Source organism: Prinia subflava, chromosome 3, assembly GCF_021018805.1.
Source record: "Prinia subflava isolate CZ2003 ecotype Zambia chromosome 3, Cam_Psub_1.2, whole genome shotgun sequence".
Lineage (NCBI taxonomy): Eukaryota > Metazoa > Chordata > Aves > Passeriformes > Cisticolidae > Prinia > Prinia subflava.
In genome coordinates, this window is record NC_086249.1 from 51,310,727 (window position 1) to 51,337,813 (window position 27,087).

Genomic DNA, 27,087 nt, shown 5'->3' on the forward strand with positions numbered 1-27,087 from the left:
TGACCTTATCAGGCAGTACTGCCCCTATTTCAGTGAGCAAATAGCTTTATCTGATAAAATGTGCAGCATTTTCCAAGTCTAGAGCTGTTACTTGTAGCACAGTAAGGCTGTCAAAGTTGATGTCAGTACTCTGTATCTCCTTAGCCATTGCCAATAATGTGCAAATTAGTGTCTTTATCATACCACATCTGTTTTTTGCAACTCGCTGGGGAGGGAACTGATAAGGACAGTAATTTTTTTTTTAGCTGGATGAATCTTGGCTGTACTGTCACGTATTTGTAGGAATAAATAGGGGAGATTCAGCTTGAGACTAGTGAAAATCTCAGTCCTTCAGCTTATGAAAATACCAAAGAATTCAGTAAAGCCTCCTTGCAATAGTTTGCCTCTGCTTCTGAAATTGCCTTTTTCATGTGGCATATTTTGATCTAGCAGTGGAACCCAGGTTAGCAACAGGGATGATACATTTCTTTTGGGCATTTTCTGCAAAGTTTAGTTCAATCTTCTAAAAGACAAAAAAAATAAGGAGACTGGAGACTTTACTGCAGTCAAGGCCATTTCACATACATGTTTGCATAATTATAATTATAAGGCTTCAGGGATCAGTCTGACAAAATATAAAATCTTGTGCATTGGTATACATTTCCATTTAAAACTAGGAATAATTGAAAAAATGAAGCTAGCAGAAATAAAATAGTAACAAGTTTATCACTCTACACGGTAAATTCTTGAAGCATAGCCTAATGTGTAAGCAGCCATAACCTTCGGGGAAAAGAAATAGGGCACCCAAGGCCTTCTTGCCCTTGTCTGGGTTTTGTGGTTTGGCAGTGGGGAGAAGCTGTAGAGAGAAAAATCTTGTAAGCTGAGTCCATGCATTTATTTTTAGTTTTATATGAGGCATTTACTAATGGCAAAATGTCCTTGAGGTTAGCAGGAGGGGTTTTTTTTATCTTGGCACAGACAAGTTTCTGCATTCCAATTTTGTTGTGATATGCTCTTTGCAATTATTAATAAAGCATTTTGAGAGGAAACAAGGGAAAGCAATGAAACTGGGGAGGCCAAGTTATTAACCCAGTGTTATTTCCCCCTTATAACCAACCAGTATAGTCTAGAGCACACAGGTACCATTAAGTTTATCCCTTAGACCACAGCCAATTCATTTCTACTACAGATTCACACTCATATAAACTCAGTGAGTTCAAATTATTTCAAAATGCAAAAACTTGCAAGAAAGTGGTGCTGGGAATGGAGAATCACTCTTTCAGAACAAGTTAAAAGAAACAGGCTAGTTCAGGCAGCAAGAGGAGGTCATTGATTGCATAGTAGAAATATATCCAGGGTAAAGGCTAGGAATCAAGAGTTAGAAAAGAATGGTAAAAGTTGAGACTGATATATTCATTTTTCCATGGGTAAAGCTAGATTAGACTCTAGAAGAATGTTCCTGGCCTCCAGAAGGGCATAGGCTTGGGATGAATTTGCTGAAGATGAAATGGCTTGGTTGACTCCATTAGAAGACACTGACCTTGATTCAAGAGGTCCTGCTAATCTATATCCAGGGGAATCACAGAAGGGTATGGAGGGAACAGTGTGTGACTTTTATTGCCTCTTTCCAGAATCTTTTGCAGTTTAAAGAAGTTTCAATTACTGTGAGAGATTTTTCTTGCCTTTGATACTCAGATGATTATTTGTTCTGCAGGGAATGTGACTTAAGCAGTAAAATGCCATTCACAGGTTTTGTTTTGACAGAAAGCTGTTTGGGAGGTTCATTTGACTAAATCAGTCATTATCTCTAGACCTAAAATAATTTCCTATTTTTTCCTTGAAAATTCCAAATTACTTTTAAAGTATTTTAACAATATAGAGAAAATTCTATTTGTCAGTCTCACAGAGACTGAGCTTGTGTAAGTTTCTGAGCTTGTAATTTTTATTATTCTCTTTTCCTTCTTGCCTCCTGGCCTCTCACTAGGATAATATGTTTCCATGAATGTACTACTAGAATGACTTTTTCTACTTTTAAGCTGGTTTTAAATTGTTGAATGTGGTCTCATCACTGCTTTTCTTGCAGTATGTTTTCCTCGACTGTAACTTGCTACCTTTTGATAAATTTCTTTATATCCTGGGATGCAAATATGCATTTGTGATCTTTGTGTTTAAAACCTGAACTTGATCTTTCTTCTGCTTTCTAATCCTTAATTAAGCATACTGACCTATTGTTAGTAGGGATGATAGCCTCCTGTGGAATAGCCAGCAACAACACTGATTCTGCTGTTAAATTTATTTATGAGATATCACAATACATGGAATCATCACTTTGTTCACTGAAATCTTTGTAAATTAGGAAGCATTGATCTCTTTCCATGCGGAGAAATTGTATCATTCCCATTTTGATTCAGAGAGAATCTGGCTCAGAAGTAGGTAGGGGTGACCTCAGAAATTTGGAGAAAATTCGGAGGTGAACTTGGTATGTTTTTTAAAGGACTATAAGAGTAAATGAAACACACCAGAGCAGATTCTTAGCTGGTGTAAATTGCTATCACTCCACTGAAGTGGGTATAGCAAAAGCAGTTTAACAAAGTGACAGTCACTCAGGTGTGCATTTCTTTCTTGTTTTGCTGCTGATTTTGAAATGAGAGGACTCCAAGTGAACCTTTGGACCAAATTATTCTGTTGCGGTTGGAGCAGGTCACAGATAACATAAGAGTACAGCTCAAATCCAAGCTTTTCCACATGAGTTATACCCTAATCATGGCTTCATGCACTCTCAGAACTTGATTCCCTGCAGCCTTTCTCCTGCTTCTGCCTGACCCTGATCTGGAATTAAATTGTTATCAGAATCACTGTAGCATATATTGTATTACTGTGTATATCAAATAAAAGTTGGAAACTCAGCATATTCATGACTGGGGCTAATCTCGTCTACCACAGAGCACTTTCTGAGAGTAAGCAGTTCATCCAGTGAAAGCACCAGCGTCTCCCAAAGTCTCCTACAAACAGGACCACATCTTAATATTAATAAAGCAGTGAGGTATTAAGGCAACAAGTGCTGTAACTGTGCAATCTGCAAGTGAGTTAACTCCTTCTAAGAGGCCTGATCAGATTTCCTGATGATGAAGCAATGCTGGGCTTTGTCAGTGACTGCCTCCTCATTATTCAACACGGCATTGTGGGGTTTGTGGTATACTTTGTTATGCTTGACATATAAAGATAGGGATTTTTTTATTAAAAGAGAAACAAACAAAAAAACCCCCAAAATTTCCAGTCTTTGCTGGAAAACATTTTAAAAATGATGCTGTGAACCATTCAAATTCAAGTCTTAATTACATGAATTCTGGCAAAACTGTTCAATTTGCCAAAAAATGGTGACTTTTGCATAAATTAAATTAGCTTCAGAGACATTTTTTAAAAAAGTAAGTTCATACTTTATTTTTTTTTTTCATGTAAATAGTTTATAAAACTTAAATACATACCTGACTTAGTACCCTGTTTCTGCACTTAGTGTGAGAAATGTTTCAGTGGGCATAGTCCTCTGTTTGCAGCAGGGCACTCTGAACCTCAAGTGTGTGGTGAGCTGCTTTCTTCTGGTAATTGCATTTTGTAGGGGCAGGGCAGCTCTGTGTACAGACGCCACAACAGGTAAAGCCAAAATATCATTCAGGAGCCTGTGACAACATGATTCCACCAGGTCCTGCTGAATTTTGGAAGGAAAGATGTTGAAATCCCAAGGCTGGTCCTTAAAGGCCCCTCTATGCCCCATCTCCCTTCCTTGATCACAAACACATGACAGGTGTGTTCAGCAGCGTAATGAAGTTAAATGTTTGTAATTTTTAGCCACAGTTCAATTATGGGTTTTGCCCCAGGGACACAGAGTCTACATGTATGTATATATTCGTTTCCTGCTCGATCTGATAGCAGAACAGGGCTTCGTTTCCCTCTCCCTCAAGCAGAGAGGTTACTCTCTAAAATGAATCAGACAGTTTTTATTATGAGATTAATGTAAGAATTAACTATACAGTGTGATCTCCCTTTTAGAAAATGCATATATTTACCTTAATTTCTGTTTAAATAATTTTCTGTTAGAATATAATATTTCATTAGAAGTCTTTACTCTCTGTATTAAAGTACTCTTCTATTAAAGTGGACATCTATACAGCATAGCCATGCAATAATAGCTATTAATTATTCCGTGAACTAAAGCTATGGTCAGGAATGTTGTTGTGGGCATGTGGTGAGAATATGATAAGAAATAGAAACTTCATGTCATACAGTGAAGTAAGGCTCTTTTTTCTCTATAAATTGAATTTTTTAAAAAAATTTTCTTGGGGTTTGGTTTGGCTTAGTTTACAAGAGATATTTGTATAAATATGATTTTTAATGTATTCTAGTTTAATATTAATAAATTGATATAATGCTGATGTAATCATTCATTTGGCACAATTTAGTTTTATTGACATCAGTGAAAGAAAAGCTTCTTTATTCTTTCTCTGTAATTATAGTGATCACACTATTTTATTTCTTCTGTATTGTGAGCGCTTAAGCACCGAACAGCTTGTTTCAACCTTTGAAAATTCAAGCCTTAATGAAAAATTTAAGTACAATCAGTTCTAGTTCTCGCTGAATGAAAAATAATGAAAGTGCAGAACAAAACCATATTTTTCCTCTGACTTCCTAGTAATTAGTCTTTGCCTTTTCTTTGAAATACCAATGTTCTACCTTTTTGCTCTTAGAATTTAACAACATTTTCAGTGCTTTACAAAAAATTGCAAATTGAGACAGGCCTCATTTTTCACAGTTTTTTACGTTTTAGAAATACAGCATTAAGGAATAATTTCACATGTTTTTCTACTTTGTAAACCATGCAATTTAAACTACAACCAAGGTTTTTTTCTGTTGCCAATTGAATATACTTGTGCTTTATGTTGAAGTCAAAAGGATGTCTGCATAAAACTTTTGTGATGTATGCTAATGGAGAGGTTTATATTCTGAAGTGATTTAAGAGCCTGGAGATCAAACTGAAATCTACAGAATTATAGGAGAAAATTGTAGGAAAACTGCATGCCTCCAAACCCCTGAAAAGCAAACAATCTCAGATTCTGTTTCTTTGACCTAGTTTGTCCTGGGATATTTAGATACAAACCCCCTTCCCAAAGTCAGAATGAGGCAAAATGAAATTGAGTGGGAACAGATTGAGTAGTCAGAAGTATGAAATCTGCTCTGAGATAAAATATCCTCATAGGAGTGCTTTTCCCTGGGCTATGGACACTGTAAATTTACCTGGTAATGCCAGCTGACTGAAACAGTCCCTTGGTATTTCTTGTGGAGGCTTCCCTTGTTGCTGGAGATCTCTCTTGTGGCTTACGATCTCAGTTTAGGCTTCATTAGATGCCCTGACACAAGAAACATAAGAGCTCATCCATGCTTTGATCAATGCTGATCAATGTTGGCATTAATCCACAGGCACTTCTAACAAAAAAGTTCTATTTTTTCTGATGCTGTTCTGACTCATTACAGTTAATGGCTTTTCCTGAGAAATGCAGTAATGGTTATTAAGAAATGAGGTGAGGACTCAGAAATGAACCAGAGGAGAGCTGGCTGGCTGTGCTTTCAAACTTCTGTAGTATTTACGTAGTTACACACGTATGCAGCCTGTCTTCTTCCTCTCTGAGTGAATTTATTTTTAAAAACTCTCCTATGCAGCTGCTTCTCTGTCCTTCAGTGCAGAGTGGGTGTTCCTGCCTTACTCTGCAGCAGATCACACTGTGCTTGGCTTAACCCCGTGGTAGACCAAGGACTTGAACTTGAGCTTCTGCTCCTCCAGCCTGGAGGAGACTGAGAGGAGACCTCATTGCAGTCTGCAACCTCCTTGTGAGGGAAAGAGCAGGGCAGGCACTGCTCTCTGCTCTGTGGGAAGAGTGACTCGTCACTGGACCCAAGGGAATCGTGTCAGGGGAGGTTTAGGTTAGGTATTAGTAAAAGGTTCTTCGCTGAGACGGCGAACAGGCTCCCCATGAAGTGGTCACAGTACCAAGCCTTGACAGAGACAAGAAGCATTTGGACAATGCTCTCAGGCACGTGGTGTGATATTTGGGGATGGTGCTGTGCAGGGCAGGGAGGGAGTTACACCCAATGATCCTGGTGTGTCCCTTCCAACTCAGCACATTCTGTGATTCTGATCTGTATGGCAAATATCAGTGTACTTTCCTCAAAGCTGGAGCCAGAGGCACTGGGGAAACTGCGAAATTGCTGTGCTACCTCTGCCCCACTGGAGGGCTCCCCAGCACTTGCAGTAATCCTCCTCTTTAATGGCTATCTCGGTGCCAGGGCTGTCTCTTCCCTGCAGTGCAGTGCATTGCAGAGCTGCTCCCCTGCAGCAGGAGAAATGTGTTTAGAGATGGGGGTGTGTGTGTGTGTGGGTGCAAGACTCACTCGCACTGCACTCCTCTGTGGGTATTTTTAATCACTGCCCTCAGTATTGCTATCAAGAAACTGCTGTGCTAAATCACCTCAGAATTTAGTATTGTATTTGGCCTTTTATGTTGATTCCTCAGTGAGGTTGGATAAATATCTTCACTGCTTCTTAACTGATTACATCTTTAGAATGATAATGGCAATTATTCTGGAATTGTTCCCTTTATTGTACTTCAGTTTTCAATAGAAGGCTTCAGTACAATCCAAGTACTTAGAAGTACTCTAAAGGGAAAGTGGCTACACTTGAGGTTGACTGCTTTGCTCTTTCTCACTCGTTTTGCTTTTAATTTCATTTAAAGTTAAAATAAAATCATTGTTCAATCTAAGTCGTGAACAGTTTTTAATTTTCTGTTGAGGTTTCAGGTGGTTGTTGAGTCTTGAGAAGTCAAGTGCTTTAGAAGGATACTCTAACTAGAAAGCTTAACTGATCTCACAGAAAAGTGTGTGAAGGTGAGTTAGTGCTCTGTTTTGGGTGTAGCAATGCAGTAGCTTCCCACAGTTCTCCATTTCATCTGAGATGACTTAGATGAGTCAGGATATGCTGGGAAAAAATCAGTAATTATAAATGCACTTTTGTGACTATCGTAACAGCTGGCCTAAAGGTGTTAATTGTTGGCAATTTAATTTCTTTACAAATACATTGTTTTCAGACTGGGTTTTATACTAGCTTACCTTGAAATTTAGCTAATGTGCCCAGTTACTTTTAAATTCATGATTGTCTTTTTCCTGCATCAGTTGCACAGTGTTTCAAAAGTCTCAAATTTTAAGTTGGATGCAAATATTCACTTCTTCAAGAAAGTCCCTAGGTCATATTTGGTCTTCTCTTTTAGAGATCACCTGAGCCTGTTCTTGCTGACTGTTAGATGATGGACAAGGACTTCTGGGGCTGTTGACTTTAAATCATGATTCTTTCCTGTAGAAGTTCACTACTATGGTTTGCCTGTATGTATCCAGACATAAGCTTTCAACTGCATAATTTTAATCACAGTGACAATTGCTTCTAAGCCATCTTGCTGGTGCATCTTACTTCTTACTCCATAAGGCAACTTCGTGTGGCCTTTTCCTTTCCCCAGCCCACTGCAAATATTGAGGTTTATTCTGGGATTTAAAATGAATTATGCTTTTTAAGGTATTTGTGTATTATTTCAGAGGGACTTCAAATCACAATTTAAAAAATCTCGACTTGTACAAAGAATTCTTCAGGTGAAAGGGAAATTATTATTGGTGAAACTCCCCTATTCAGCCAAGTTCTTAACCAAGGGATATAGTGCAAGTTCATGTGAATTAATTTTTCTTCATCCTTCTTAATGCTCTACTGATATTATTTACTTCCGTTTTGTCCTGATGAAGGAAAATATGCACAGCAAAGTACAGTAAAGTTATTAAAATGTTTAATGTTCTTCATGTAAAGAGGGAACAGCCCAGAGAACCATTCCTAATTATTCTGAGCATGGAGATATTAAGATTGTGTATTAAATAGACGGCAATTTTAGCACAATGATGAGTAACATCCAAGGATATTGGAGCACTTTTTTGGTTTATATATCCTATGTGCTTTGTAATTTCTGTTCTATCCTAGTAGTCCACTGGCAATGCAACAGTTCATGTTGACTCTTTACAGTTGGAGAAGGGTACCTGTGTTGTCTGGGAACTCTGTTAAATTTCACACTGCAGTAAATGTACCAGGAACCTTTTCCATTAGAGACATTGTGGTGTCAGTGAAGTGTAACATTCAAAACAGTAATGAATAGACTGTGCAGTTTACAGTTTTTAAGCAGCACAAAATGTTAGGTCTATAAATATATTTTAAAAGACACACCAGGAAATATTTAAAAACTGTAAATTCTTCAGCGATGTAGACACATAAACGAAGGAATTTTGCTGAGGCAATTATAGTGTCTCCTGCTGCTCTGCCAAAATTATTAGTATCATACATGAGACCTCCCAGTGTTTGCAGATCTCTGCAGTAACTTGAGATTTGAGGCTTAGAACTTGGAGGTGTAGGGGAAAGATGTTGTAAATAACTGCACAGGTTTCAAGTCTAACAGGATGACTGTGGTGCTCTGAAACTGCTGCCCTTGTCCAGGAACATTTGCCACTCTCTAGCGAAGCTTTGGGATGGCTTGTCTTGGTGAGTACTGCAGGAATGTACTGTAATCAAAACATTAAGGTGAATGCTTCTTAATGTACTTGCTGATGAAAGACATGTACTTTTCAGAGCTTAAACTATTCTGTGTATCCCCTCAAGAGTTGACAGTGTCATTTAATTTACAGAGCAAAGTGGAGTATTTCAATGTTAGAAGCTGCTCTTGCATCATCTTTTATTTTCTCTAAAAAGCTGAATTGGTTGCCTGTTGTCTCTGAATATCTCATGATACCATTCTTTAGAGGGACAGTAGGCCATCTTCTTTTGGATCATGCAGGCAGTGAACACAGCTGGAAATTGAACCTGGCACTCCTTGCTCCCAGCCCTATGTTACATTCTTTTCCCTGCTGGCAAGAGTACCATGTATATACATAAGCAAAGAAATCCTGGTAAGCTATATAAATCCAGTTATCTGTGACTTTTAAGCTTACGTGTATTTCTCTGAAATTAAGAAGGTATTCAGAAATGTCCATTATTTTATAAAGCTATTTGTTCTCTGTATGTCTAAATTTCTCCTTTTATATTTTTGAATAAACTTGATTTAAATGTTGACTATGTCAAGAAACATTTCTGCATTTTCTAGTTATGAATCAGATGATGAAAGTATTGGAAGAGTTTATCTGCAAAAGTGAAAATATGAGTTTTCTTTGAAATTTTTCTTCAATGATTACTAAAAATTAAGCTAAACATACATCTGTGTTTATCCATAGTTTATTACTCATCTTTTAATTAGAGAGTTAATTAAAAAAAATAGAGAATTGTTATCTTAAGATCTACCTAGAAGGAATGCCTGAATCATGCCTCTTTTGCATGGACTTGCTTAATGGGTCCTCGTGGTTTTATTCATATGTGTTGTGATATGTGAACTGAAGTGCGACCCTATCCAAAGCTTGTGGGTATTTGGATTTCCATTTACATCTCGAGACTGTTGATTTCACCTGAAGAAAGTTGTTGCTTCTTCAGAGGCCATAGAAATAGATACTTAGTTGAGTTCAAAGTGTACTGAATTCAGTTTATGTGTGCAGGCAGAATCCAACCATATGGATACAGATGTCAAAGTACTCTTGCTTGTCCCTGTAATTCTGAGCTGGGGATGAATGAAAATTACTGTGATAGACGAATGATTATGTTTCTCTGAGTAGATTTTGTCTTGTTCACCAACATTTTAGCTCTTAATAGGTTCTGTTACTGTGAATTTATTTTTTCTAATCAGAGTTTCATTTTGTGGGAAGGCATGGTTATATCTCCATTTATTTTTTGACATTGTTAAAGCAGAGAGTTGGTCCAACTGTGACTCTATCAGCTGTAAACAATGCTCTTTGCCTTTGGACAAATTTTAGTCTCCTAATGTTTTCACTTTGCCTGGAGTGAGTCACTGTGACAAACAAATCCCTGAAAATAAGAACATATAATGGAAAAGCTGACAAGACCCTTAACAATAGCAGAGCCATGGGCTTTGGTATAAGCAACATAATAACAGAGTGGATTTGATTGTCATCCTGGAATTTCACTCTTTTGTTTCATTTCTTGTCCAATTGCCTGCATGACTATTTCACAGCAATACTTCCTGGCATGTTCCAAAAGCTATGGCTATTCAATGACAGGCTCCTGCAATAACCCAGCAATAAAATGTACATTGGGATGTTCACTGCTCTTTCCTTTAAAACCGAGAAAATATAAAAAACCAAAGCAGGCTATGAGATAAAGTAGTAGTTAAATCAAGGCTAAACAAGTAGTTCTCTGTGATGTGCTGGGATATTGGGGCTTGTCAGCATGGGGGGCTGTGAGAATGCCTAGTCATGTGCTAATGAGTCACAGTGTGAAGCTTAAAGAGAAACACAATCCTATTTCTTCTCTACTTCAACACCATGTCTTACTAGAAATTAAAAGACGCTGGACAAGATGTCCATGGTACAACTCCAAGACAGTCCCCAAACAGATATCTGAGCTTCTCTATTGTGGTGGGTTGACCTTGACTGGACACCAGGCACCCACCAAGTCATTTTGTCATTCCTCTCCTCAGCAGGATAGGAGCAGAAAATAAGGGTGAAACAAACCTTGCAGGTTAAGATAAAGGCAGTTTACTAAAGTGAAAGGAAAGGTCATGCCCATGCAAACAAACAATCAACCCCAAACATTTTATTTTCTACTTCCCATTGGCAGGTGATGTTTGGCCACTTCCCAGGAAGCAGGATTTTGGCACGTGTAGTAGTTACTCTAGAGGGCAACATCATAAATAACAAATGAATAACAAATAATGAATGTCCCCTGCTTCCTCCTCCTCTTTTCTCTTAGCATTTATAACTGAGCAGACACCATATTTTATGGACTATCCTTTGTTCAGTTTGGGTCAGCTGCCCTGTGTCCCTTCCCAAGATCTTGCCCACCCTCAGCCTGCTGGTGAGTGTGGAATGTTGGGGAGACAGCGCTGAGGCTGAGCCAGCCCTGCTCAGCAGGAGCCAAAACACCGGTGTGTTATCAGCACCTTTCCAGCTTCCAGTGCAGAGCACAGCACTGAGAGGGCTCCTGGGGAAAATTAACTCTTCTCAGCCAGACCCAGCACACCTCTACAACCTGTTGGGCAACCAACACCCCTAAGAAGCTTTACAGAAGGAAGTGAAGGTGCGGAAGAGAGGGAAATGTTGTAGTTTAAATTTTGGGGGGAATCCCGGGGAGGGTCCCCCGGGAGCCCCCCAGGCTTTAGGGTCGTGGGTGTTCGTGTGCTGGCAGGAAAAGAGACTCCAGACAGCTGCTGAGGTGCTGATGAGGTGAGGGTTTATTCAGAGTCTTACCCCAGGAAGGCAGCATGGGGTCACTGAGGGAGGGGGGAGAGGGAGAAGGGGAGAGGGATGGGGAGGGAGCAGTCTCCACAGACCACCAGGGCAAAAGAGGAGGAGCCCTCTCCGTTTGTACTCATCACAGAGGTTCAAAGGGGCGCGGTAACATTCTCCAGCCAATGAGGTTACAGATACAGGATACTGCAGGGAGGGTACAGACTTGGGATAAACCATACATTTTCCAGGGGTGAGCTAGAACAAACCATTTCCATAAAATGCAATCCCACATGGAAGTTGTTTTGCATTTAGCTGTCAACTTGTAGCCTATGAAAAGCCTCTTCTTACTTTTCTACTTCTTTCTCTCCAGGCCAAGGGCTCGGAACCCTTTTTTTTTTTGTTTCAGCTGCTTGAGGTTGGGAAGGACAGTGCTTTGATTGTGGGTTTTCTTTTTAAACATTTGTAGCAGTTCCATGTCTATTGCCTTTCTCCTAGTTGGAAATGAGTTAACTAAAGCACTCGGGAAAAGTCTAGTAATTAGCTCATGGCTATTAAGATCAGTATCCCTATGGAATAGCATGGGTGTTCCTATTGCCCTTCAAAAGAGAGTAGATCTCTCTTTTGCCCCAGCCCAAAATAAGGACAACAATGATCAATAAAGATACTCATGGGGCCCACTATAGGTATTGTAGCCATCCAAGGGTCCAGGAATAATTCAGAAATAATTTGACTGACAAACTTGTAGGGTAAACTTCAGATAAACGCTTCTGGTGCTTTGTGCAACTATTGCAACACAGCCACAGAAGTCAGTTTGAACCCTATAGTGCTAACATAATTCCTAATTTTTGTTTATATGTCATAGGCTAAATGACTGCATTTTGTTATCTGATAATTAATGAGCTTTTCATTCTTTTGTGTGATGTACAGAGGGAAAACCTCAGATCCCTGGAGATGGGGATGAGAGAGAAGGAAAAGAAGACTATTCCTAGACTGGATTATCTCCATTAGTTCTTTCCTTTATTCATGTTCTCAAAGCTGCTGTGCTAATGAATTGGAAAGATTAAGATTCCAGAGTTGAGGAGTTTCAGGTCATACTGAAATATATTAAATGTAGATTTATTAATAGAATATCCTGTTTTCAATAAAATGCTCTCATACTTCACCTGTCCTTGACTGCATAAGATACAAAAAGCCCCATCTGCAGTTGTTGTGAGGTTACAATTCAATAGATAATCCAATTATATGCCTTTCTGAAGCTAGGTCAGGATCACACACAGAACTGTATTGATTACATTTTAATGCCAGCACTGTGATGGCAGCAGAAGGGCAAAACACCAGTCAGATACCACAGAGCAGGTGGGTTGCCATGCGACATATTGCAGTGCTGTGGAGAAACTTTAGGCAGTTTCAGTGGTTGCTGAGTTATTTTTGATACCCCTGAAAGGTCACAACTTAACCACCACTTTAACTTGTTGACAGTATGGTTAGCTTTTCTCTGTACTGGTGCCCTATCTTGAAGCTGTGCATTTTATTGAAGAGTTCTGATGAATGTTGTGATTTGCTCATGTTGGGAGAGTCCCAAAGGTTGAGAAGCAATGAAAAACCTCAATCCTTTATGCCAAAGACGGAGTGAAATCTCAGCATTGAAGTGCAAGCTTGTAATCCACTAATCTTCTGCCTTATATGAAAGGGTGTGTTTTCTTGGGCAGCCTAAATTTCAAAAATGCCCTGAAATTATTCTTGGTTTTCATGATGATGCCTGCCACTTGCCTAAGAGGAGTAGATTCCAGGCAGTTAACTTTCTGTTTGTATTTCCCTTTTTAAAATGTTGCAGAACACAAGCTGGAGATATTAATGATGTGAAAGCATTCACAGTTAACCTGAAAATCCCTCCTCCAGTTGATGGGAATCATATTTGCCTTTCCTACAAATTACCTTAGCTATTAGGCAATAGTCCATCTGAACAGACAATATTTCCTCTCCTACTGTTGAAGGCTTGCTGATGTGCAGGAAAAAATATCAAGGCTCTTCTAATCTGTCTGTCTGTTCCTCTTACTTCAACCTCCCACCTCAAATCACATCATCTCTTTTTCCTTCTAATGCTTTTTGTCACTCGTTTTTGTGCTCTACCCTCCAAATGACACCGTGCACTTCAGAACATTATGTGAGCAGAGTGCCAAGGAAAGAGCCATGGTTGGAAGCAGTGATTCTCAAGCTGTAATTCTGGGAGTATCAAAGGTCTCTAAAGGCTTTTTTGAACTTACGAGAACAAGATGTCTTAAGAATTGGAAAAGAATAAAAACTTGTGACTGAGGATGCTAGGAAGGAACTCTGTGATTTTCTCTGATTAAGATGTCTGTAGAATGAAACGCTGGCAGATTTGCTGGGCTGATATAAAAGCTGTGTTCCCTTATGACTTCTTTTCTGGAGTTACAGGGCCATAGTGTACATTGCTAGAAGCTATCATCTGTGGTCTAACAAAGAATGCAGATCCTCCATGGATGTCATCATCTACCCACAATATCTGGAAAAGAACATAAAAAGAATGAATGCTCCAAATAAATTTTATTTGCTGCCTATGGAAATGGCAGTGCTATGTACTGGTATATTGCTAATTCATAGAAAACTACAGTATATTAACACTTCCTTTGTGGCAATGAAAGTGATATAGCTTTTTTTCTGGGAAGCAATTAGGGTTTTATTGGTTCAATAGTTAAGGGTTCACTTTTAACTTCAAGGAGTTTGCTCATAACTGAGCTTCCTGGAATTCTTGATAGATTCTTTCAATAAGGGAAGATGAAATTACAAATTATATGAAGCACAGAGAACCTTGTGTGCATACACATATGTAGGGAGAAATATGTAAGTGTACATATATGTGTGTGTATACATCTATAGACACACAGATAAGTGTGTATTTTATAAATATCTCTCTGTGTGTCTGTATATGTACATATACACACACTCTTACATATACAAATGTGTGTTTTCCCCTTTCATGTTATGGTTGAAATTGTGCTGAAAAAAATATTTTGCAAATATTTTAATGAGATAAATTTAAATTTGTTGAAATTGAAGCTGTAAAAATTTAAAACAGAAGGCAGAACCTATTTACTATCTGAGAAGCGGCATTGCTTTGATAATACTCAAGAGACTTGACTTTTTCACACCAAAATAATTTAACATTTACTGTACATATTAGCAATGCAGCATTTGGTAGGTTATAGTTGAGGAGTGCACGTGAATTGTTTTGATTTAATCTTAAAATTCAACAGAATTTTATGTTGAATTTTAATCACAAAAAAAAAAAATTTATTCTCTATTATTGCTTTTTCTACCTATAGGAGATTGTGAAAGGTCTTTCAGAATTGTTAGATATTCAGGATCAAGAGCCTAGCATGTATTTGATGAATTTCATGTGATGGACTTGAAGAATGGTTTCCTAGGAGAGCTCACATGATGGAATAAGGAACCTTTATCTCGCTCCCCTTTTTAAAACTATTCATGCTCAGAAAAGTAACTTTTTAGGAAAAGAAAAAAAAAAGGGAAAAGAAAACTAATGACTGACCAGTAATAATTTCTGCTCATGGTGCATCTCTCCATTCAAAGCTAAATGGCCTCATTTTCTTGAGTATCCAGCATGAATGGTCCAGCAGGCTGTGGCTATGAAATCCCCCTCTGCCTGGTTGCTTTGCAGCATGAAGTTGGGTTATTATTTGTTTAATGTATTCAGTCTCATGGGTTAAGGAGCGAGAAAGACAGGGGCTATGAAGTTAATCACTGCGATCTCCTCTAGAGAAATAACCCGAGAAGTGCTGGGCTCTGCTACATGTCTGAAAACAGAAACAAATCTGTGTGCTGAGATTAAAGGTGAATGGGTTCAAAAAACCACGGCTGTTTGCCAGAGAAAGTCCTGATTACAGCAAAGGGGATCCAGATAAAGACCTTTTGTTACCCTCTGCTGTGCCTGTCGGCTGTCTTTCATATCATCACTTGAAGGTAATCACTTAGAGTCTCAAAGATTAAAGTAAAAATCTTACATCAAAATCCAGCAGCTTTACTGAGAAATCAATTGGAAAGCAGAACTCCTAGGCAGTGAATTCACTCAAACCAGACTGCAGTAGTCTTTATTGCCTGCCAGGTTCAGACTAGCCTTGTGTTTTAAGGCAAATCAAGTTCTATTTGGTAAGGCCAGCACACTCTTTCTGGGAGAAAATCCTGTTCTTGTCCATTCCATCATTTGGATGTAAAGAAGTAGCTGCAGGTAAAACAATCAATTACTCATCTGCTTCAGTTTAGTTTTACTAAACTGTTTAGTTCAGTTTAGTTTAGTTTTTAGTTTAGTTTGGATTAGTTTACTTGATGTTCATAAGAGAATGCTTAATGATTATTCCAGATTTTCAAGACAAATTCTACAAAAAGGTGGGAAGATTATGAACTATTACAAACAGTCTCTCTGCCAATTTTTATGTGGCTAATGCAAATATTTAAATTTCATGGTTGTGGGGTAAAGCATCTCTACTTAGCCCTCAGTGGGTAAATTGTTTGCCTCTTTGCATGAGATATCTTAATACATGCGTTGGAGCAACTCTCTCATCCATCTCAGAAGGACTGGTATCAGCAATTTAATTATTTGTGTGTAGACAAATCAAAACTTTTTTAAAACTTGCTGATAATGGTTACTATATTATGTTAGGCATCAGATTAAAAAAAAAAAGTCACCTTCACAAAGGGAAATCATTTAAGGACTAGGAAATATTGTCCTTTGTGTCCTTTACTTTACAATTTTGTGCAGCTGTCCACAGGGCTAATAGGACTCATCAAGGAATGCAGGTGGAAGAGCATGTGGTATTTATGTCAAATTTATTATGGATATTTTAATGGAATTGTTACAATGTGTGAGGCTCACACATGGATTGAAGAGGACTGCTGTGGGGAAAACAGAAGGTATTAAAGGACTTCATTGAGTGAATTCAATTTGCTCGTCAATAGAGTTGTCTGACAGAACCTTGTGCTTAATTAGCACAGTTTGCCTTATCTTCCTATAAAGCCCTATTTTTACTGTCTGTGTGAATGAACTCTCCATCTTGAGTGTGCATGTGTGTGAACATGAATGAATTTAAAACTGAACTAGACAGTGAGTAGGAAAAGAAATCTTAGTGCCACCAGCTGGAAAGAAACCATGAATGTCCAAGGGCTCACAGGTTTGTGTGACCACAAGCTGGAGAGAGCAGAGGATCAGGGACCAGCTATGGGACAGGCTGAGTTTCAGGGCCAGGTACTGGAGGGATCAATGTTGCCTATGCACATATAACAGCTGTGCATATTTATACCTGCATGTATGGCCACCCATGGTGCTGTACTGACAGCCTGCAGCCTCGGTCAGCTGGAGAGGAGGAACAGGGTTCAGGGTGCCTGTTTGTGTGAGTGTCCTGTGTTCCCTTCCTGCACTGATGTATGTGAGAGGATGGACAGCTCTGTCTGTTCACTGCATGTGCTTTTGTGCTTACTGGGAATGACTGCTGAACCTCGCTGCTGGCTGGACATGGGCACATAGAGTGCAGCAAGCTTGAGTTATCAGGCTGTGGGCTTTGGCAGCTTGTAAGACAGAACTCCATTCTCAGCTAGCAAACCCCTTTTTAATTAAAAAAAAGAAAAAGCTTATGTGCTAGGATCTATTACTGCCAAACAGGTTTAAATCTCCTGCTTGTAGATGGTGGTTTGTTCATATATCCACTAACATTTCTCTCTAATCCTTAGAGACTTTACTTAAGACTGCCTCACAAGCTATTTTCATAGAATAAGCAGACTTTGAAAAGAGCTGATAAGCAGAAGAATCACAAGTCGTAAATCATAAAGAACAGGGGCACTCACTTTAAGCTGCCTTTTTTTAAAAACAGTAGAAAAAGCAACACTTTTGCTTCTTTATGTTTGATATTATAGCAATGATCCCTTTGCTATTAAAAATTATTACTGCAGCTGGAGAAATGACTACTGTAGGTTCATTTTCTTGGGAGGGTTTGGGGGTGGGATGGGAGGCTGCATGCTAAACTGTAGGATCTAGTATATGCATTTCCTGGGGCTAAGACAAGACAGTTCAAGTTCCCATAAAACCCCAAAAAAGTTAAATTGCTTTTCCTTTTGAAGTACAATTGTACTTCTCTTGCTCTACCTTCACCTGACATTACTGGGCACAGAGAGGAGGTACCTGATCTAAGGACTGCTGAAGACAATGCCTCTTCTCAGTTTAGTAGGCAGAATAATCTGGCTCTTGTAGAGAGGTAAAAGAAACTTGCTGTGTTCACAATGCAGAGGATTCTATCAGCTGTGTCTTTTTATTTAGTGTGGTGCTATAGAAATTCACTGCAGGTGATATGAAATTGTATAATTTTAAAGCTCTTCTAAATCTTCTCTACAATGCTTCTACTCACAGTGTGTGCGTATTCACTCTATGTGGTGCTCTCTGGGTGATCTAACCAATTGATCTAGTTTATTAAGCAAAAAAATATGAACCAGGAAAATTTTGGTGCTAAAGAAAGCTTTGCTAAATGGTACAGAGCCACAGGAGAACAGCCTTAAGTATGGCCTGAAGCTCCTGATCCTGCTGTCCTTTCAGCACTGCTGTGCCCAGTCCTCTCAAATACCTTGCCCTGGTCCCCTGCAGAATGCCACTGTTGTGTGCCTTGGTTTTCTCTTTTGACTGATTCTCTAGGGCACCCAGGGGAATATACCTTTTCCCTTTTGCACAATCATAGGTCTGAAGGCAACATGCTTTCCAAATGAAATCTCTCTTTGTAGGACTGATTACCTTGGGTGAGAAGTTGAAAACATAGTTTCTCACTTTCTAATTCCTGCACCACAGGGTTCCCACCACTTCAAAGAACAGAAATGTTTATAATGGTTCATGTAAATGTGACAGGTCCTGGGCCAACACAGCCCACCACTTGCTGAAGGTTGCTTAGGCTGGCAAGTATGATACTGTGCTCTGGGCTTCACAGTCTGCGTATTTAACTACCTCTGCTGAGAGTGTTTCCTCTTCCTTCAGCCTTGCATACGTCTAGTCACAGCTTTCTTGCCTAGCATCTTCCTGCCCATAAAATTATTAACTAAGAGGTCATGATCTTCTTTTCATCAATCTCCCTATTTGTCTTCTACCAGGCTCACAAGATTTTTTTTTTAAATTTTTGTCAATGGTCTAATTCTTTTCTCTCCACTGCCTCCTCTAGTTTTCTTACTTTTGCAGTCAAATCAGATGGTTTCCTAGGCCATTACACTTTTCTGCATTGAGGGGAAACTGGTTGCCTCTGATACTAGAGGTGGACCAGATTCTTTGGTCTTATTTTTTTTTTTCTCCCAGGTAATTCCATAAAGCATACCTTCAGCAGCTTCTAAGTGGAAAAGGTCAAGGTTTCCCTGTGAATGGAAAATGTAAATTCTATTTAGTCTTAGAAACTTTCTTAAAGCTTTATCAGTGCTTATGGAGTATTTCATGGTTTTAAACATTAAAATTGAAATCACAGTTCATAGAAAACTTTAACTGGAATAGTTCCATTTGTTGAAGTATAAAAAGTTAAATCCCATATTTTTGTAATGGAAAGTGTTGCAAAACTGAGTTTTCTGACCTGTTACAGTCTTTCAGGAGCTGTAATTCCATATTTGTTTAATTCTCAGCTGGATTTAAAATTCTTGAATGAAGTAGGTTCTCTGAGGGGCAGGTAACTTACTCAATTAAATTGCCAAGAGAAGACAGGTTGTAACAAATAGGAAAGAAACCAAAACCAAAACAAGTCCAAATCACCGACAGTTGCTGTTAAGGACATCTGTCTTTGAATGAGGGAAAAAGTTGCTAATCTGAGATACAAGCTTACTGTGATCATTTAGGTAATGACATTAAATTATGGGTAATGTAAGTAATTATGGTTATTTAGTTATGACATAATTCAGCACAGTTAGACTCAGCCATGAGATATGTTTGGTGTCTTGCCCGCAGGGAGGGAGTACACTTGCACAAAGTGTTGTCTACATCTTGTGTGAGCCACTGCATCCAAATCTGGCACAGAGTCTCTAGTGCTATTCCCACAGCTAGGAAGCTCTTGGAATGACAAGTGATTGAAAGATGAAAAGGAATCTATGTACCTTGCCTTCTAGATGATTAAGGTTTGTCCTAGGAGTACTTTTTCTAACATTATATCTGATGGTATTTAAAGTTCCTATGCACTGCTCTGCTTTTTATTCTTTCCTCCAAACTATTATGCCACAGCATAATGTTTCCCCTTATCAGGATATTTTTTCTAATAATCATTCAATGTTTTCATTTTCAGTAACATAATTATATGGCGCTTTTTTTCCTAATTATAGCTACTATTTTTCTTATCTATCTAAACCAGAGAGGATTATTTTCTCCTTATTTCTGTGATGTGATGCCTCAGTCAGAATTGCATTACCTTTTTTGTTTCTCTGCCATATTACATATAATCTAATTTATTCCAATTAAAAGATTCAGGACTCTTTGGGGATCAGTCCCTTTCAGGTTCTTCTCAGCCAGAGGCTAATAGTTAAATTATTTTTCCCACATGTATTAAAATCTATTCCTTCAGAGAAACTTACATAACTGCTTGCTTTTATTTTTCATGAGTGTTCTTATTGGAGCAGATAAGACTACTCAGAGTACCTAAGAACATACTTCTGATATCAGGCTTTTATTAAAATGAATCTTGATTAAAAGTAAAAGTGATGTCATAATATCAGCTTTTAGGTCTCTTAATGCTTTGATGAACAGTTGTTCATATTTTGTCTTAGTTAAATATGTTGTATCAATAATTTCTGAATAAAACCAAAATAAATTGTTTAATTTAAATGTATTGCATTAGCCTAAGAATGTTTTATATCTCTCAAGATATTTTTATTTTTTTGAAATGACAATGTAAATTTAGAGCTCTAACAAAAATTTTGCTCATTTCTTTTAAGGAAGTTAAAATAATTTTTTCCTTCTTCATGCATTATTTAAAGCAGCCAGATGCTGTGGGTATTCTGGTTGCCTTTGGAAGGAAACAAACATTTCCAATTTAGGTTTATAATTTAAACTGAAATATCTAGGTCTCTCATAGTTAGTGTACTTTATTGCTTTCTGTCTGATTAAACACATTAGACTAAATTATATTTACAACCTTCCAGTTTGGGTTTCTCTCATGTTCTAGACTACTTTGCTGAGATACACTGTCTTCTATGTCTCTAAGAACTGCCATTTCTCAGAAACTTGGGAAATTTTAGTATTTTGGCCTCATTTCTTTTTTAATTCTTTTCTTGCTAAAACCTTTTGATATGCCCTGGCTTATCCATAGTTACTGGATTCAAAGAAGGACTTAATATCTGTGGCCCATGTTACACAATAGAATCAAATTTTTTTCTAGCAGCAGTGCCCCTCTCCTCTAAATCTCAGAGTTTATGTAAAACTCTGATTTATAAGGAAGTGTGTCTGTTTGAATCCTGATTCAACCACTAATCCTTGCTGTACAAATCTCTATAATGTGTGTATAGTACAATGTTTGCTGAATAGACAAGGATGAAAGGATTTACTTATATTTTGTTGTGCTGCTTTATATGAAAGGCTAGAATAGCTGAAGGTTAACAAATAAGGGAATCCCTTAGGAATTTTGATAGTTCTTTGGGATGCCTCAGCTTTTACTTCTTGAAACACTTTGGATGACCAGGTGAAGAAAGTGACAAAAGGAAATTGAACAAGTTAGGTTGCTGGTCCTGAATCTAGAGCTTTTATCTCCACTAAGATTATAAAAAGTCAGTGTAAGAGATACAGATTAAATCTCTTTCTGTTGACCTGTTTGCTGGATTTTTCATTCTGCCAACTCTGCCTATGGAAGGAAACAGATTTTTCATCTTCTCTTTGGAATACCTCAAACAAGCGAGACTCTTCTTTCAAACATTCATGATTTTCCACCATGCTTGTCTGGGTTCACTCTAGAGACAGCCAGTGATAGATTTTCTTGGAAGTGAGGGTAGCAGGTAAGACCAGGTCTTATCCCCCAGTCTTGTCAGAGTGTTTATGACTATGACAAGAAAGACAAAATGTATCCATACTGTGTGGGTGTGAGCATCTCCTAACCAACAGTAACCTAAGGAAGAGTACATGAAGAAAGTCAGCATTTGGTATTTTTCAGAATATTCTTTCAGTGGCCAGTTGTTCATGACAGATGGATTTATGGACTGAGGGATGTCTTTGCATTTAATAGCTCTTGGTGATTTTTTTTTTTTCCTCATGATATTGTCCAGTTAGTTTTCAGCCCACCTAGACTTTTGACATTAGCGACCCTCAGTAGCAGCCAATTCTACACCATGGAGTCAAACAGAGAAGATAAAGGAAGTAGGTTTATTTCTTCTGACACATTCAGTTCAAGCAAACTCTTCTCTTTCTTGACAAGTCTCTTGGTTTCCTCTCTAGGGTGTTAGCACCTCATCTTTTGGTATAACATTAACTTTGAGTTCTACTGCTACAGTCTTTGCTATAAACACACCCACACTCTCACACATCACTTCCTCAAGCACTATTCCCACAGAACTTGCCATGCTTTGGTGGGCAGCATTCAAATTCAATCAGCTCTGTCTGCCCAAATCTTTTGGTATCAGATTGCAAGCCTAGATCTATCAGCTGCTGGATGAGCACTCCTGGGCAGCTGAAAGAGAAATGAGCTGCAGTCTCTACCCTGTTAAAGACCAGGTTGTGTCACTGTAATTCAAAGCCGACTGCTTCCTTCCCAGTGCAAAACTGCCTCTGTGAGCAGACAAACTGAAAGTGGAACTTGCTTTTCATTATTTCAAAAATAGCAATGTATGGGTGTTTTAGGCCAGACTGGCTTTAATTGAGCTACCCAATTTTAGACATTTAATCTAGGACTGTTCTCACTGGCCTCTCCCTGGTCAGCAGCTAGTTAATCTGCTCATAGGACCTCTTATATTTAGGCTTCTCTTCCAAATTATTCTGTAGAAGCTTGCCTTTTCCTACTGACTATAAATAGAGTGCGAGAAAAGTGGAAAACTGACTTGAACATTAAAATCTGTAAAGTAGAATTAGGCATAAATAAGTGTAGACAAAGGAGAACATGAGATGTTGGCATGGCAGAGTATGGGGAGCTTTCAAATGAGTTATTTATCTGATCCCGGTTGCTAGTTATGAGATGTAAGTCTAGTAGGACAGTAATGACTAAAGCTAGCTCTGAGACTTTTGAGTAGTAGCTCATGACATGATGTCTGAAGTCCTTCATCTGGTTCTCCCATGCAGTCCAGAAAGGGATCTGTCTTGTTAGCATACATTTGAAATATTTTAATCTTGAACAGCTTTATTCTCTGCTCCCAGCAAAACATCATGTGCTCTTCTTTACTTCACTTGTAAGACAAAAACTTCTTTGAAAGCAGAGCCCTCCTTGTTTGCTGCTGTCATACTTTGATATTGTAATCTCAATTCTGCCTCCTTTATCCTTTTAATACTTCATTATAATGTAATTTATAGGTGGTAGCAAGAAAGTGATATCATAGCACAATGACAATTTAGAAAGTTAAAGTTTAATTACTATTCGTTCACCGTACATTAAGTCTACTGAAGGAGCAATATACTGGATTGATTGTTCTCGATTAATCTGTGTAGGAGAAAAAGTTTAGGCAAGTACATTTGAGCCTTGTTCTGACTTTCAACATCATAGCATAAATTAGCTGTACTGTGTGATGGTGCAGATGGTATATGTGCTATTTTTATTGTCACAGTTTTTTGCTCTTTAGATTTCGTATTGCCCTTTATAATCACTGGGCAATTGGTATGAAAAAAGTAAAACACTCAAGCCCACAGAGAGACATTTTTAATGGGATATATTTTTACAAGGATGAGCTGATCAAAGGCACTGAAAAATAAAACTTTGAAATGAGGTGCATACCTCAAATCAAGAAGGCAATAATTCTGCAGTTGCTTGGTGATGTTGGCAGAAGACACAGAACTTATTTCTTTGTTAATTATACCTTTTCTCTAAATAGCTAAAAACTCAATACTGTTCATCTGTGGGTGTCCCAGTGAAAAAGTTCACCTGTCGAGAGAGACTAGTTGGAAAATAGACAAGAACTGCCTTGTAATGCTGTGATATAAGAAAATGTAGTACATAAACAATATGACTCAAAAGCTATCAGCAGCAAGATATGCATTATTTCTGCTTCTTTATAAAGTTATGCAAACTTTATAAGGCCTCTGCATCTTCTACTTATTGCTGTACTACTACTGCTATTTGGCATTTCTGGTCACTGCTATGGCCAGCTGAAAAGCTGTCTGATGGAAAAGGACCTGGGGGTGCTGGTTGGCAGCCAAATGAACATGAGTCAGTGTGTGCCTAGGTGGACAGGAAAGCCAATGGTACCTTGGCCTGCATAAGCAACAGTGTGGCCAGCAGGAGCAGGGCAGTGATTGCCCCTCTCTGCTGGGCACCGATGATGCTGCCCTGGAGTCCTGTGTCCAATTCAGCTCACTGCAGTGAGCTGCTGGAGTGAGTCCTGAGAAGGGCAATGAAGCTGGTGAAGTGTTTGGAGCACAAGGTTTATGAGGTGTGACTGAAGGAACTGGGGGTGGTTAGCCTGAAGAAAAGGAGGCTCAGGGGCAATCATATCTGTTTTGGGCAGAAGAAGCACCACACTTGGTTTGTGCAAAGGTATACAGGAAGAGAGTGTCCACTCCTTTATGGATCACAAGGATTTTTTCAATAGGTAAAAAGGGATAGAAAGAAAAAGAGAAAGTCAGCTAGTGGGACCAGTGAAGTCTCATGATTAGGTACTGTAACCAATGGGGATTTCAAATTTTGCCCACTGGAGTGTGTGTCCTGAAAACCAGATAGGGAGGTACATGCATCAGAGATATGAGTGAGGGGCTCAGTGCCAGTGGCTGGATCAGGACTGCAGACTATAGCCTTTGTGCTGAGTGTTGTCTCCTGTGGGTGTCTGTACCTGCCCCAAACAGTGTGTCTGGGAGCTGTGTGGTTTTGCCCATAAACCCCATGGACCCGCTGGAGAGTAGAGAGGCCTTAGGTCTGGGCAGAGGTATCAGGTAGATGGAGGGTCTGTGCTGGTATTTGGGGGCACCTGCCATTGTCAAGTGCCCAGGGGACAAGTGTGTGGGTTCTGTGTGTGTGCAGTGAGCACCCAGCGAGACCAGCCCGTGAGTCAGGGACCCATGGGATGAGTACGGAGGGCCAGGGTCTCACCAGGGCTGTTGGCCAGGCAGAGGGACCATGCTGGTGCTCGGGGGATCTGCCAGGGTGTTTGTACTTGTGACCCCGGGGAGCGTGGGGTGTGTGCTGCACTTGTGACCTTCTGCCTCTGCCAGCCCAAGAGGAGGAGAGGACGTGTCCCTGTGTGCCGGTGTCTGGGGTGAGTCCTGAATGGCGGGGCTGTGCCTTGTCTGTGGCTCTGTGTGTGACTGGCTGTGTCTGTTGTCTTCTGTCTGTATTATGTGCTCAGCTTCACTCTTGGCTGAACCTGCAAAGGGGAACACCAGAAGATGATCTTTAGCCTGGCAAGACTCCAGGTCTCTGGGACACTAGGCTGGGCTCCAGCAGTCAGACAGGAGGGGTCTTGAGCCAGGCTGGCTGGAGGAGGTGACCACTCAATTTCCCTTAACATTACAAGGCTGTTCCTTGTGTTTCTACAGGCTAAGCCTAATCTATTGAGTGCAGATAGGCAGAAGTTGTATGGAGACACAAGCATTTCCTCCCCTCTCCTACCTCAGGTTTTGAGCAGGGGGAAAACTAAAATGGTCTTTCTCATCCAGGTCTGTGTTTCTGGGTTGAGCAACAGCAAAGATAGGAGCTGAGGTTTGGGCCAACTTTGTTTCTGTCTGATCACAATGCCCTTTTGCTTTACATAGTGCCCTCCAGACAACCTCCCAGAAGCAGAAGGAAGAGTGCTCTTATTTTCCAACAGAGATGACTTAAAAACTGTCTGGAATCACTATTCATGAGCTTCAGTTCTGGGGTGATCAGCTGATAGTGTGATCTTATTTGTTGGCCAGCAGCATTCACAGAAAACATCTGGGAAGATGCTTTGTGGGCTGGTTTTGGCCTGCTATCCACACTTCAGCCACCTCTGCTCTGCTACCTTAAGAGTGGGAACTAGTATGTCTCAACCAAGACTGCCATGAGGAATGGATTTGTCAAAACATTATTTTTAAGAACTAAGTTTCTTTTTCATTTTTGAACATCCAGTTGCTGCTAGAGACACATTTTTGTTGTGCGTGCCTCACACACACTTTAGAACACCAGACATTTTTCCAGGAAACTGCAGGAAAACCTATGTTTTCTTTTTTTAAAGTTTGGGGTCTTTTTCTTTTTTTTTTTTTTTTTTTTTTTTTTTTTTTTTTTTTTTTTTTTTTTCTTCATAAAATTAATGACCATCTCCTTACTTAAACTGTTTCATATCCAGCACCTGAGTGAGAACATGCTGCAGCTGGAAATTTGAAAAAGGTAATTTAGCTGAAACATTTGTTGATAGGTGTTTGGGGAATTTTTGTGATATTTAATACTCAATATATAACAAATAAGATGCCATCCTATCATATGAAACTGCCAGAAGTGAAAGTGCATAGAGAAATAAGAACCAGAGTTGTAGCAAGTGAATCATCTCTTTGTCAGACAGTAAATTAGTTGTTTAAATCTTTTATAGACTGCTCAAGGTGTCTAGCTATGTATTTTTGTTTCCTTTAGGATGATTCAAGGCAACTGATTTCTTCAGAACAACCTTTCTAATTGCCTCGTAACTGAAAGATACTTACAGTATGCTAAATTGTTCTGTGAAAAGAAAAAAAAAAACAAGAGGAAAAGGGGAAAAAAGGAAAAATAAAAAAGAAATCATATAGGAGAGCAAGAAACTTAAAAGCCTTTGGCTTTCTGTCAATGAGAAGAGATTAAACTTGCATTAAGGAATTAACATCATTGATGGGGCACACTGTACAGCTGAATCCTAAAGTATATATTATTAGTACACAAAAAATTTCCTGTTATAATTCCCAGTGATCTGCACAATTAAGGCAAAAATATTTATGCATTTTCTCCTGTGCTAGAAGAGAATGCTGCATGAGTTGCTTCATTAGTATGCATTGTTGTATGAACTGATTCCCTTGTGTAGCTGTACACTGTCACTGGCAGCCACAGGAGGTCTAGAAAATTATACAAGTATGGGTCACAGAATGATTTTTAATTAAATGTGGCAAATAACAAGAAATCTAAATTTCTTTTGAAAGCAATATTGATAATGCAATGACACTTTAATTCAAATTTCAAAATATTTTGCCTCTCAATATTTTCAATCTGCTAAAATATCTAGTAAAGCAATGTAGATATATTTAGTTCTATCTGAATTTTAATTTTTAGAGATTCATTTTCCTACAAACTAAAAAGCCTTTGATTTCACAATATTTGTGATACTTCTATGTGAACTTTCTTGAGAACTGCATGTCCTGTGCATGCCTGTGTCTATTTATTCTGCTTCTAAAATCATCCTTCCTGAGTTAGTCTTTTGATTAATTCCCGTGGCAGTTGTTTCTGAGAATTTGTTAACAAATACAAATATGAGTCATCTAGATAAGAACAGGAATCCATATGGCATGTAAAATTTTGAGTAACAATTCTTATAGGCATATTTTAGCACTTTACGTTAAAGTAAGTT